Genomic DNA, 12,460 nt, shown 5'->3' with positions numbered 1-12,460 from the left:
GGCAATGCAGCCTGCTTTGTATGACTTTTAATTGATCACCTTATCAAAATTGTACGGCCTTCCTGCTTTATGGGACCAATAAAGGGAAGTTAAATAACGTCTTCAAATATTTGTGGCCAGTCGCCTTCTAACTGCGCTACTAAACAATAAGATTTCTCGCCGCTAACTTCAAAAGTAAATGCCTATAACTCAATGTTTTTGGGTATTCTTCTTGCAAGCATACATCTAATCCGGTATCATTGTTCTTAATGACTCACCCACAGTATCCGAGAGAGGTAGTGCAATAGTAAGAAAATCGAGCTGTACTCAGAAATGTGTCGGTTTTAACTTCCGACCTGGCCATGTAGATTTAACTTCTCCGTGATTTCACTCATTCAGTTAAGGCGAATATTGGAAGGGCACGGCCGGTCTCCTTCCCCCATCCGACTCTGCGATCCACCTCTCATAATCCAATGACATCGTCCCGAACTTCCTTCCTTCGATTCACATTGGGGTGCATTCTGACGATCTGAAAAACAGAAAGAGCCGCAACCATAAAAAGCAGATGCTTCAGGTACCTAGAGCTATGTAGCTATACAGGGTGTCTCTCGTAAGAGTCGTCAGACGCATTTTCTTTGGCGTTTCGGTAGATATCTGCAATTCCGTGTTTGCAGTGTGTTTCATCCCAAACTAAAAACACTAAGTATTAACAAAACAAATTTTAAAGCGGAATTTTACGTGTCTATTCGACAGAGCGATCCCAAATTATTCTAGAGCGATATTCGTTTTATCAGTATGTATGAACAGGGACAGTAAACACGGAGAATAAACAGTACCCCAGCAGCGACTTAGTAGCTCTACTGCATGGCGGTGGCCGTCGGCGCAGGCCAGGATGGTGCTGTACTGGTTATTCTTGTATTACTGTCCCTGTCCATGCATATCAATAAAACGAATATCACACTAGACTAATTAGGGACCACTCTTTCGAATAGACAAGCAAAATTCCGATTGAAAGTCACTTTGCCTGCAACTGGAAACAGACCAACGAATGCCGTCGACACAGGGCGTCGCATGAAAGGCGTAATTAGTAGTGTCTTTTTTCGGGGAGGCGGGAGGGGAGGGGCCTTACCATAGCTACTCATTCGAAAGCGAAATTGAAAATACCTCCAGAAATACCAGAGAAAATGCGGCTGACTATTCTTAGAAGAAACAGCCGGTATATGCTATGACTACCTGCACTGAAGTCCAGGACAGGCTCCTGGGAGACCATCCGCAAGTATACAGAGAACTTTGCTGACTGCATCAGACAGTTACTTCTTTTTTTTTCTGACCTTCTTCCGTGTCTTCACGGGATAGACATGTTATTCTTCTTTTCGCAATATTAGTCGCAGAGGGTGGCCGGATGCCCTTGCTGTCACCACTTCTTCCGTTCTCCGCCTCTTGCTACGACAGAATTTATGTAACCCGTCTGTATATGTACAGTGTTACCCTATGAGAAAGTGTGAACATATTTTCTTCCGAAATGTTTGTGAATCGAGTGACTGAGGTGGGACGTGAGTACTGGCCCGGTGTTCAGCTAGTCGTATGTGGGTAACCGCCTAAAAACCACATCCAGCCTGGCCAGACACCGGCCCTCGTCGTTAAACCGCCGGTCGGATACGATGCGGAGTCAGCGCGCCTCCTCGAAACCCGGAAGCGGCGTGTTAACGCGCGAAGCTGTCCTCGTGGTTTCGCATCAGACTCATTTTGATTTCACATACTAAGAAATTGTTGTTGATTTTGTACATAAGGCCATATACGTCATGAACGATACGCCCAGGTAATAAAGGACGTCATAAGACCCTTGACAATTTCTGTCGCCCACTTTCGGCCATTCAAAGGGCCACGAAATCTCATAATCTTTGTAGCCTACTGTAGTATGTTGGATGAGTGTCTAAATGACTGTCTCGCAGACGAAAACAAGCTAAAAGTAATCAAGTTCATTACCAGAAGCTCCCAATAACGTTCTCTCTACGGTCATGTGCCGCTAACGTCATGGGTGTGTATTCACAGAACTCTATAGTAAAGCTGGAAAAACTTTAGTTGTCCAGGGGCATTCCAGTTGCTGGCCCTAAATGGAAATCCTACCTTCAATGAAGAAGAGTTTCCTTTAGAAGGAAGTAAGTGTATAGATATTTAGCTTTGCATTTAGCCTCACCTCAGCAAAGTCACTGAGACAGTTTGCAAAAGCATGCACATGTTAGTTCGAGTGGGAAAACATTTTCTTCTTTACTGCTGCTGTTGGATTCACAGCAAGCGTGTGGAACCTGTAGTTGCGTCACGAAGGTGCAAGGGGCACGCCTAAGACGTACTACTAAGGCTAACAAGAGCATTTGGAACCACGCCAGCAGAGGTGTTGTCAGTAACTGCAGGTACGTATCTTTCTGATCTGACTGTGAGGCGTAGAGCAGCATGTCACTGCTTGCATAAACTTGACACTGAGCGGGTGAGGTAGGTCACTTTGAACTGAATCACGAATACAGTGTATATACTGTCCTGCAGAAAGGGTGTTTAGCAGAGGGCGAGGGAAAGAGTTACTGATCGTCTTGTTTACGTATTGCTCCCATACAAGTACGAAAGAAAGGAGCAGCAATATATGGATCCCAGTGTAAACAGGACCCATTTCATAAACGGACAAGGACTGCATTTTCTTCATATGCAAAAAAATCGGCAAAAGACAATCAGACAGATGCGAGAATAGAAATTTATGGGACTCCAGAACACGTTATATTAGTGTCCTTTAAGTAGTGATCTAACACGAAACCTCTGCTGGCCAATCAATTGAGCACTCCCTGTTCAGTAGTTCTCGTGTGTAGAAAAGAGAAAAACTTATCGGAGCTTCTCACCGAACTCGATAACACACTTGAGAATTCTTGTGAGATTTTCTTATTGGAAGAAATTTGTAAATTATTGTGAATAACTACAGAAACCAGTAACACTACCAAATACTACCTTAACAAAAATAGCTCAAGACTTACTTCCTACACCCCGTGGGCTGTCAGATGGCTAGATTTAGCGAACTCCCAGCAGCTACCGACGCTGTTTGATTTATACCTTCCAGTCAGACCTAGGGTGTAGTGGTTGGCTGTTGACTGAAACGCAGGCGACCTCATTGGTCATTTCTCCTACCAGCAGCACTTCTCCGGAACGTGTAGTTACGACTTCTCGCAGTTTACAGAAAGTCTATATCCTTCTGCTGGTACTTCACTAAACTAATTTATGTTTAGTATCAGCTTGCATGTACGCTTAACATTTATACGCAGACAGTGGTTAAATCACCTACAAGGGATAAATGCTCAATTAAATCACATGGTCACCTCCAGCCCAAGACTGAACTCAAAATTATTAGGCTGCCTGTTGGAAAGAAAGGGTAATATAATTTCAGCTGTAGCGAACTAGATAAAAAAGTCGGAGCACGGAATATTGTTAAACAAACTCAAAAATTAATTAAGAGCTTGTATTTGTGCAGCATGAAAAACTTGGCTAATATTTTAAAGAATAAACGCACTAACAGTACTAACTAGCAAATTATGTAGTTATTTGGTGAGCTTTGAAGAAGGTACCAGGACACCCGATATGAGCTTTTACTAAATACATTTATTCGCAGATAGCCACAACGAACCGTGGGTAGATATCCCATCAACATACTTAACTGGTGCCTGAACATTAAATAAATTAATCTGCTTTTGATAAAATGAAATTATCTTGCACAGTTTAACTAAGCGTACGTAACGTGAAAGGGAGGAAAAGAAACAGAAAACACACGAGTTTATTCGTCCAATCTAGATCCACACGGAGAAAAAAGACAAAGTTCAAAGGAGCAAACCACCACCATTGCGTGCATGCACTAACCGCAGAGAAATTTATACCGATTGAAACATCTTGTGAACATAAATACACGAAGCAAGAATTCGCACACACAACGTACATTGAAACGAGTTGACCACGTGGTGGACTAATTCACACATTTAACCAAACAGAAATAAAGGAAATTCACGAAATGTATACAATTAATGAGGAAACACAACCATAGGAAAGAACAGATCATGAACTGCCGGGAATTGATAAAAACACCAGCAACCTGGAAGACCCCAGTGGTTCCAGAAACAAGTGGTCCCCACTGAATAAGGAAATTTACCAGAAGTTCCCTTAAAACGGAATTGTGATAGTTCAATGAGTTCATCCGCCACTGATCAGTTAAACTACACTCCTGGAAATGGAAAAAAGAACACATTGACACCGGTGTGTCAGACCCACCATACTTGCTCCGGACACTGCGAGAGGGCTGTACAAGCAATTATCACACGCACGGCACAGCGGACACACCAGGAACCGCGGTGTTGGCCGTCGAACGGCGCTAGCTGCGCAGCATTTGTGCACCGCCGCCGTCAGTGTCAGCCAGTTTGCCGTGGCATACGGAGCTCCATCGCAGTCTTTAACACTGGTAGCATGCCGCGACAGCGTGGACGTGAACCGTATGTGCAGTTGACGGACTTTGAGCGAGGGCGTATAGTGGGCATGCGGGAGGCCGGGTGGACGTACCGCCGAATTGCTCAACACGTGGGGCGTGAGGTCTCCACAGTACATCGATGTTGTCACCAGTGGTCGGCGGAAGGTGCACGTGCCCGTCGACCTGGGACCGGACCGCAGCGACGCACGGATGCACGCCAAGACCGTAGGATCCTACGCAGTGCCGTAGGGGACCGCACCGCCACTTCCCAGCAAATTAGGGACACTGTTGCTCCTGGGGTATCGGCGAGGACCATTCGCAACAGTCTCCATGAAGCTGGGCTACGGTCCCGCACACCATTAGGCCATCTTCCGCTCACGCCCCAACATCGTGCAGCCCACCTCCAGTGGTGTCGCGACAGGCGTGAATGGAGGGACGAATGGAGACATGTCGTCTTCAGCGATGAGAGTCGCTTCTGCCTTGGTGCCAATGATGGTCGTATGCGTGTTTGGCGCCGTGCAGGTGAGCGCCACAATCAGGACTGCATACGACCGAGGCACACAGGGCCAACACCCGGCATCATGGTGTGGGGGGCGATCTCCTACACTGGCCGTACACTACTGGTGATCGTCGAGGGGACACTGAATAGTGCACGGTACATCTAAACCGTCATCGAACCCATCGTTCTACCATTCCTAGACCGGCAAGGGAACTTGCTGTTCCAACAGGACAATGCACGTCCGCATGTATCCCGTGCCACCCAACGTGCTCTAGAAGGTGTAAGTCAACTACCCTGGCAAGCAAGATCTCCGAATCTGTCCCCCATTGAGCATGTTTGGGACTGGATGAAGCGTCGTCTCATGCGGTCTGCACGTCCAGCACGAACGCTGGTCCAACTGAGGCGCCAGGTGGAAATGGCATGGCAAGCCGTTCCACAGGACTACATCCAGCATCTCTACCATCGTCTCCATGGGAGAATAGCAGCCTGCATTGCTGCGAAAGGTGGATATACACTGTACTAGTGCCGACATTGTGCATGCTCTGTTGCCTGTGTCTATGTGCCTGTGGTTCTGTCAGTGTAATCATGTGATGTATCTGACCCCAGGAATGTGTCAATAAAGTTTCCCCTTCCTGGGACAATGAATTCACGGTGTTCTTATTTCAATTTCCAGGAGTGTAGAACGCACAACGCAATCTATGTGACAGACACTAATGTAAAGAAGTTGCTATCATTATATTAAATAAATTTAAAAATTTCATTTTTAAACTAATAAAGTTCTGGGTCCTGCGGTACATTGGAAATGGTAAGTGCTGTCACATTATACACTACCTAATCAGATATCTCTAGATACCCTTGCGTAATGCGGAATTGATCGCTATATGTCACGACAGGCGGACCCACCACTATAAAAGTCGGGGAATATTGTGTTGTCAGTAGAGAAGCAAAAACAACAGAACTGGTTGATCAGAAGAGCTCAGTGACTTTGATCTTGAACTGGTCATTGGATGTCATGTGAGTAACAAATCCATCTGGGACATTTCAGCCATTCTAAAGCAGCTCAAGTTGATTGTTAGTGACGTGATTGTAGAGTGGAAATGAGGGCGAACACCACAGCGAAACCAGGAGGAGGAAGACCACGTGTACTACCGAACAAGGACCCTTCAGCATTGGGTGGTTGTAAAACGTCGCATGAAATCAGCGGAAGGAATCACTCATGAATTCCGAAGTGCTACCAGAGCAATCCAGATTGCATAATGACTGACTATGCGTAGGGAGTTAAAAAGAATGAGGTACAATGGTCAAGCAACTCCTCATAAGCCATATATATCTAGTCAACGGTAAGTGACGCTTGAAGTTGTGTAAAGAGTGACTGGACAGGACTGGTTGGCTGGTTGGTTTGGGGAAGGGGACCAAACGGCGATGTCCTCGATCCCATCGGATTAGGGAAGGATATGGAAGGAAGTCGCTCGTGCCCTGTCAAAGAAACCATTGCGGCATCTGCCTGAAACGATTTAGGGAGATCACGCTAAACCTAAATCAGGATAGCCTGACGTCAGTTTGAACCGTCGTCCTCCAGAATGTGAGTCCAATGCGCTAACCGCTGCGCCTTATCGCTCGGTGGGGCAGAGGAAAGTGGATCACTGGAAACGAGTGATCTGGAGTGGCGAATCACTCTATATTATTCCGCAATCAGTTGGAAGGGTTTAGGCTTTGCAAATGTCTGGAGAACGCTACCTGCCAACATGTGTAGTGTCAGTAATGAAGAGGAGAAGGAGGAGATCAGTGTTTAACGTTCTGTCGACAACGAGGTCATTAGAGACGGTCCAACACTGAAGTACGTAGGAGATGGTGTATTGTTACACGGGTGGTTTTCGTGATTAAGATGAAGTCTGCTTATTGCACTTAACCCTCGAGTAGGAACGCCACATTTCCAATAGAAGAGCAGGCGCGCTGGGTTCTTATACCCCAGATCTTAATTTACGTAACACAATCTCAAATTTTGGAAAATAGCATTATTTTGTGAATATTATTATTGATAACTTTAATTCTGTATTTTTTTGTGAACCCGATTGCTTGTTTGAACTTACACGCATCTGCCACATTTCTTGTCTGCTGATCCTCGAGAAGTAGACGGACGTACGTCTTCCTTTTCCAAGGGTTCTTGATACTTAGTCAAGAATGTCGAAATGTCACAAAGCAGACACACTATTTTGGATATTTCCATTACATGGGGTTTCATCAGTGCCACTGCTTAAGTCCTCAAAATAAAATAAAAAAATTTCTTCTTGCATAATGTGGGTTGTTTGGATTTGTGGAATACAAAATATGAGCACTGATTCCTGCTATACTGTTTTGAAAGAGTAAAAGACACCCGTTGAATATCACCGCATTATGCCTGAGACATTGTACGCTTTACTTAATTGATCCAATGTGTAAACACCCCCTTTTGTCATGCTTATAGTCCATTATTGTTTCACGTGTGTTTGTTTTACCGTCAAGGGTTGGTGGTTCAGGTAGCAATACCACGGACTTGTTTCTCTATGGTACGTATGATGAGAGAGTGAATTCTTTTTTAAATCCAAAACCTGTAGACCCAATTTTCGACTTTTTCTTGCCTGAACTTCAACAAGTATTTCTCTTTTCACCTTCTTCAGTGTGCCGATACAAGTCAGTTGTTTCTATAGGAGAGATATCGCCAAAGGGTCGCTGGTGTGCCTATTATCAAATGTGATGTTTCTATTGCTACTTTCAGTCTCAGGAATCAGGCGTATCACTAAGTCGCTTGGCTTGTTTGAGGTGTGTTGTGGGCCATCCACTGGTTTTCCACAGTGTACTCCCAGGTTAATCGTAAAAAATATTTTTGTGTCGCACATGGCAAAGATCACGACCTACATTTTGCAGGCTTCTTGCGAATATATTCTATGAAACTGCAGCGACCTTGGAAAGCATCCAGTTTCGTGTCAATAATGCCATAGGTCCGCGGGTTGTATGAGTTCCTGCAACTGAGAACGAAAGACTACGAGAAAGGACGAATAGCAGTTAGTGTGTATGTTTCTCTTCTTTCAGCTCTTGTGCCCTTGTCATCAAATAACACACATGGGAGTAGAAACAAAATCTTTTTTAACTTATACATGCTCCTAGAACTTGTACTCCCGTCCGAGTTCCATATCTCGACTGCTTTAGCGTAGTGTCCTGTCTTTATTCCAAACAGGTATAAACATCCCAGTAAAGCAAAATTTCTGTTCGTGAGGCCTCCTTTAGCACCTCTATCGCGAGAGTAATGTCATGATTCACTTTTCTCCTGTACTTACAGATTTGTATGAGACAATATTATCTACCACACTGTTGTCTCTTATTTTATAAAAAACAGAAATTTCGTTACTAAGCTCATCTGCACTGCTTCTAGGACCAGATAACACTTTCAGTACATTCGTATTTCTAACATTACTCTGGCTGAAGCATTCAGGTTCCACATTGTAACGCTATTGCCGCCAGTAAAAATGTTCCCCTTTTTAATTTTCAATCGAATTACAACCGTCACCTTCATCAAATGACGGGACGTCCTGTTCAGAATCAGTGCCATGCTGACTTTTTTGGATTACTTCGACTTTCTCGTCCGATTCGCCACTGCCACTGCTGCACGGTTCATGATCTGAACCATCCGACTCCTGCCGAATTTTGGCTATTTCTTCCGCTGTCATTTCCCTGAATAAGCAGCAAACTAATCAATTTTTCCAGATTATGGATCTGAACGTTTGCTTCTACATGTCAAATATGTCTTTTGGCCTAGCGGTTCTAGGCGCTTCAGTTTGGAACCGCGCGACTGCTACGGTCGCAGGTTCGAATCCTGCCTCGGTCATGGATGTGTGTGATGTCCTTAGGTTAGTTACGTTTAAGTAGTTCTAAGTTCTAGGGGACTGATGACCTCAGATGTTAAGTCCCATAGTGCTCAGAGCCATTTGAACCATTTGAAATATGTGTTTACGAGGGGCGTTCAATATGTAACCCAACTTCTTTTTCTGAAAGCTAGTTTGTTTTATTCAGGATTCCAGTACACCATATTATTCCCCAGTCCTCTGGCTACAAGACCCTATTTTCCAACATCATCTCCATTTCATGCGACGGCCTGATGCAACCTCACTGGCAGGGTCTGATGCCCTCATGGTACCACCCTACAGGTCGATGTTGGAGCCAAAGTCTTGATGCAGTAACAAACTCTCCATCATCCAAATACTACTTCCCGCGGAATGTGTGCTCCATTGGGCCAAACAGATCTCAGTCGGAAGGTGCGAGATCCGGGCAGTAGGATGGATGAGGAAGAACTGTCGAACGACGTTTTGTGAGCTCCTCGCAGATGTCCAAACTGTTGTGAGGCGCCCATCGGGCACAAAGCTTTGAGTACCCAAACTGGTGGGCGAGTGTGTCAGCACTACCATCAGAGAGGCCAACTTTAGCGACGAAGTGTTTGGCAGTGATCCTCCTATCACCTCGAATGAGAGTGTTCGCATGTGCCAACTTAATCAAGAGTCGCAACAGTTTGGGATCGACCGGCAGGAGGAAGATCGGACACGTCCGCGCGACCTTGTTGCGATGATAACAAAGCCTCTCCCAGAATCTCACCTTACTGAGGTTCACTGCGAGATCTGGTTTTCCAGTAAAAGAAACTGAACGGGAGCTCTCTGCTTGGAACGCATTTCCGTTACAGACGCCATAGTGATGGTAATATATAGGAGTTGCTGAACGCTCCTCGTACTTACAGGACTAAGCGCACGTGGTACGTTACACAACAGCAGCGTTCTACCAAGATGTTTCCGGACATACAGGCACACAGAAAGCGACACAATGAAATTACAACAGTCGGCAGACGAGAGGAAAACAGAAGAGGAATAGCTAGCACGTCAGTAATCTCTGACGAACATTAGTGTTGCCTCTAGAAAAAAAAAAAAATAAACGTGGGGTGCTCTATACCGCAGCCTGCTTGAGGGTTACGAAAAGCGGAAGAATTTGAACAGATTTACAGTACCGTGTACTGTGTACAGTAGATGAACAGTTCGGAGGCGATGACTGTTCGTATTAGCGTGACAACGCATCCTGTTATAAAGGAGCATGTGTGAGACAGTGTTTTATGGACAATAACAATCCTGAAATCGAGTGCCCTGTTCAGAGTCTCAACGTGAACTCAATGATTTACGAATGAGCTGGAGGTCTACTTCACTCCAGATCCCCGAGCCGCTTGAGGAGGAATGGGCTTCTATTACTCCACAAATATTGGGAAATCTCACTGAATGTGTCCACAGTTGTGTTCACGGCGCGATAAACGCGAAAGGCGGATGTACCCGATGTTAACGAACAGCAGTATGTTTCTGGATACTTTTGACCAGGTAGTGATGGGAGGAGGAGGTAAGAAGCCATCTGTGATGTCCCCGTAACAAAATCCTTGGTCCTCACCTGACAACAGGTCCAGTCTCAACAAATCCCTCAGCTCACTGACCCAAAGAGATCGCCAGGGTCAGTAAGGACGGTCACGTTGGCACTATTCGCAGGCTGAGAGCGGACTGTTTGTGAACAATAACTCATGATATTGACTGTCCTATCTAGAGTCCCAAACTAAAGGCTTTGGGATCAGTTCGAACGTCGCTTCAGACCACAGTACCCCTTCTCTGGCTTGTCCCACAAGAAACAATGGGCTGCATTACTCAAATGGTTCTAATGGCTCTGAGCACTATGGGACTTAACATCTGAGGTCATGAGAGTCCCCTAGAACTTAGAAATACTTAAACCTAACTAACCTAAGAACATCACGCATATCCATGCCCGAGGCAGGATTCGAACCTGCAACCGTAAGAGCAGCGCGGTTCCAGACTGAAGCGCCTAGAACCGCTCGGCCACATCGGCCGGCTGCCATTACTCGACAGACATTGAGACACCTTGTAGTGTTGGCAGAAGAGCCGTGCTGGCTCTTTCTAGAGGAGGCCGAAACGCACGCGTTTAATTACACGCGGACTGGCGTGAGGTCTGGAACAGGGCAATATCTTGAGAATTGCAAATAAAGTAAGTAGTTGATATAATACTCAACTTTAAACCACAATTGCAGAACATCTCTCTTGATGATACATGCTTCACATAATAAATATCAATTGAATACGGCGCCTTGCTAGGTCGTAGCAAATGTAGTTGAAGTCTATGCTATCGTCTCGGCAAATGAGAGCGTATTTGTCAGTGAACCATTGCTATGAACGTCGGCTGTACAACTGGGGCGAGTGCTAGTAAGTCTCTCTAGAACTGCCGTGGCGACACGCGGGTCCGACGTATACTAATGGACCGCGGCCGATTTAAAGGCTACCACCTAGCAAGTGTGGTGTCTGGCGGTGACACCACACACCTAATTGAAAATGACCCCAGTAGAGTTCATAGTGTCATAAACGCTTACGTAGACACATCCAGTATTAATGTACAGTAATGTGTGTCTGGATACTTTTGACCAGGTAGTGTCCGCCCCCGATAGCTGAATGTTAAGCGCGACAGAATGTCAATCCTGAGGGCCCAGGTTCGATTCCCGGCTTGGTAGGAGATATTCTCCTCTCAGGGACTGGGTGGTATGTTGTTCTAATCATCATCATTTCATCCACATCGACGCGCAAGCCGCCGAAGTGGCGTCAGATCGAAAGACTTGCACCCGGCGAACGGTCTACCCGAGGGGAGGCCGTAGTCACACGACCAGACAGTGGTGGAAGGGGGAAGTAAGGAGCTGTCTGTGATCTACCCAGTGAAAAATCTTGGATCCTCTCCTGGCAAAGGGTCGAGTTTCAAGTAATCCATCAGCTCACTGAGGTAATGAGACCAACAGGGTCAGTAAGGATGGTTGTGTTGGGCCTGCCCACAGTCCGCAAACTGCCTACTTGTGAACTGTCCGGTCCAGAGTCCCAACCTGAACTCAATGGCTTTGGGATGAATTGGAATGTCGTCTTCGCTCCAGACTCCAGCGCCTTTCCTCTGCTTTCGTCTCTTGAGAAAGAGTGGGCTGTCATTACCCCACAGATATTGAGAAATCTCCCTGAAAGTCTCCACACCAGAGTCCATGGCGCTATAAACTTGAAAGCAGACACACCCGATGTACAGTGTTGTGCGTCTGGTTACTTTTGACCAGAGAGGGATGGGAGGAGGAGGAGAGGAAAAAAATGGTTCAAATGGCTCTGAGCAGTATGGGACTTAACTTCTGAGGACATCAGACCCCTAGAACCTAGAACTACTTAAACCTAACTAACCTAAGGACGTCACACACATCCATGCCCGACGCAGGATTCGAATCTGCGACCGTAGCGGTCACGCGGTGCCTGAATGTAGCGCCTAAAACCGCTCGGCCACGCCGGCCGGCGGAAATGAGGAGCTGTCTGTGATTTCACCAGAGCCAAATCCTACATCCTCACCTAAGGACTGGTCCAGTCTCAAAGAAATCCGCCAGCTCACTGAGGTGAAGAGATCAACAGGGG

Source organism: Schistocerca americana, chromosome 2, assembly GCF_021461395.2.
Source record: "Schistocerca americana isolate TAMUIC-IGC-003095 chromosome 2, iqSchAmer2.1, whole genome shotgun sequence".
NCBI lineage: Eukaryota > Metazoa > Arthropoda > Insecta > Orthoptera > Acrididae > Schistocerca > Schistocerca americana.
This window is presented reverse-complemented; position numbering follows the sequence as displayed.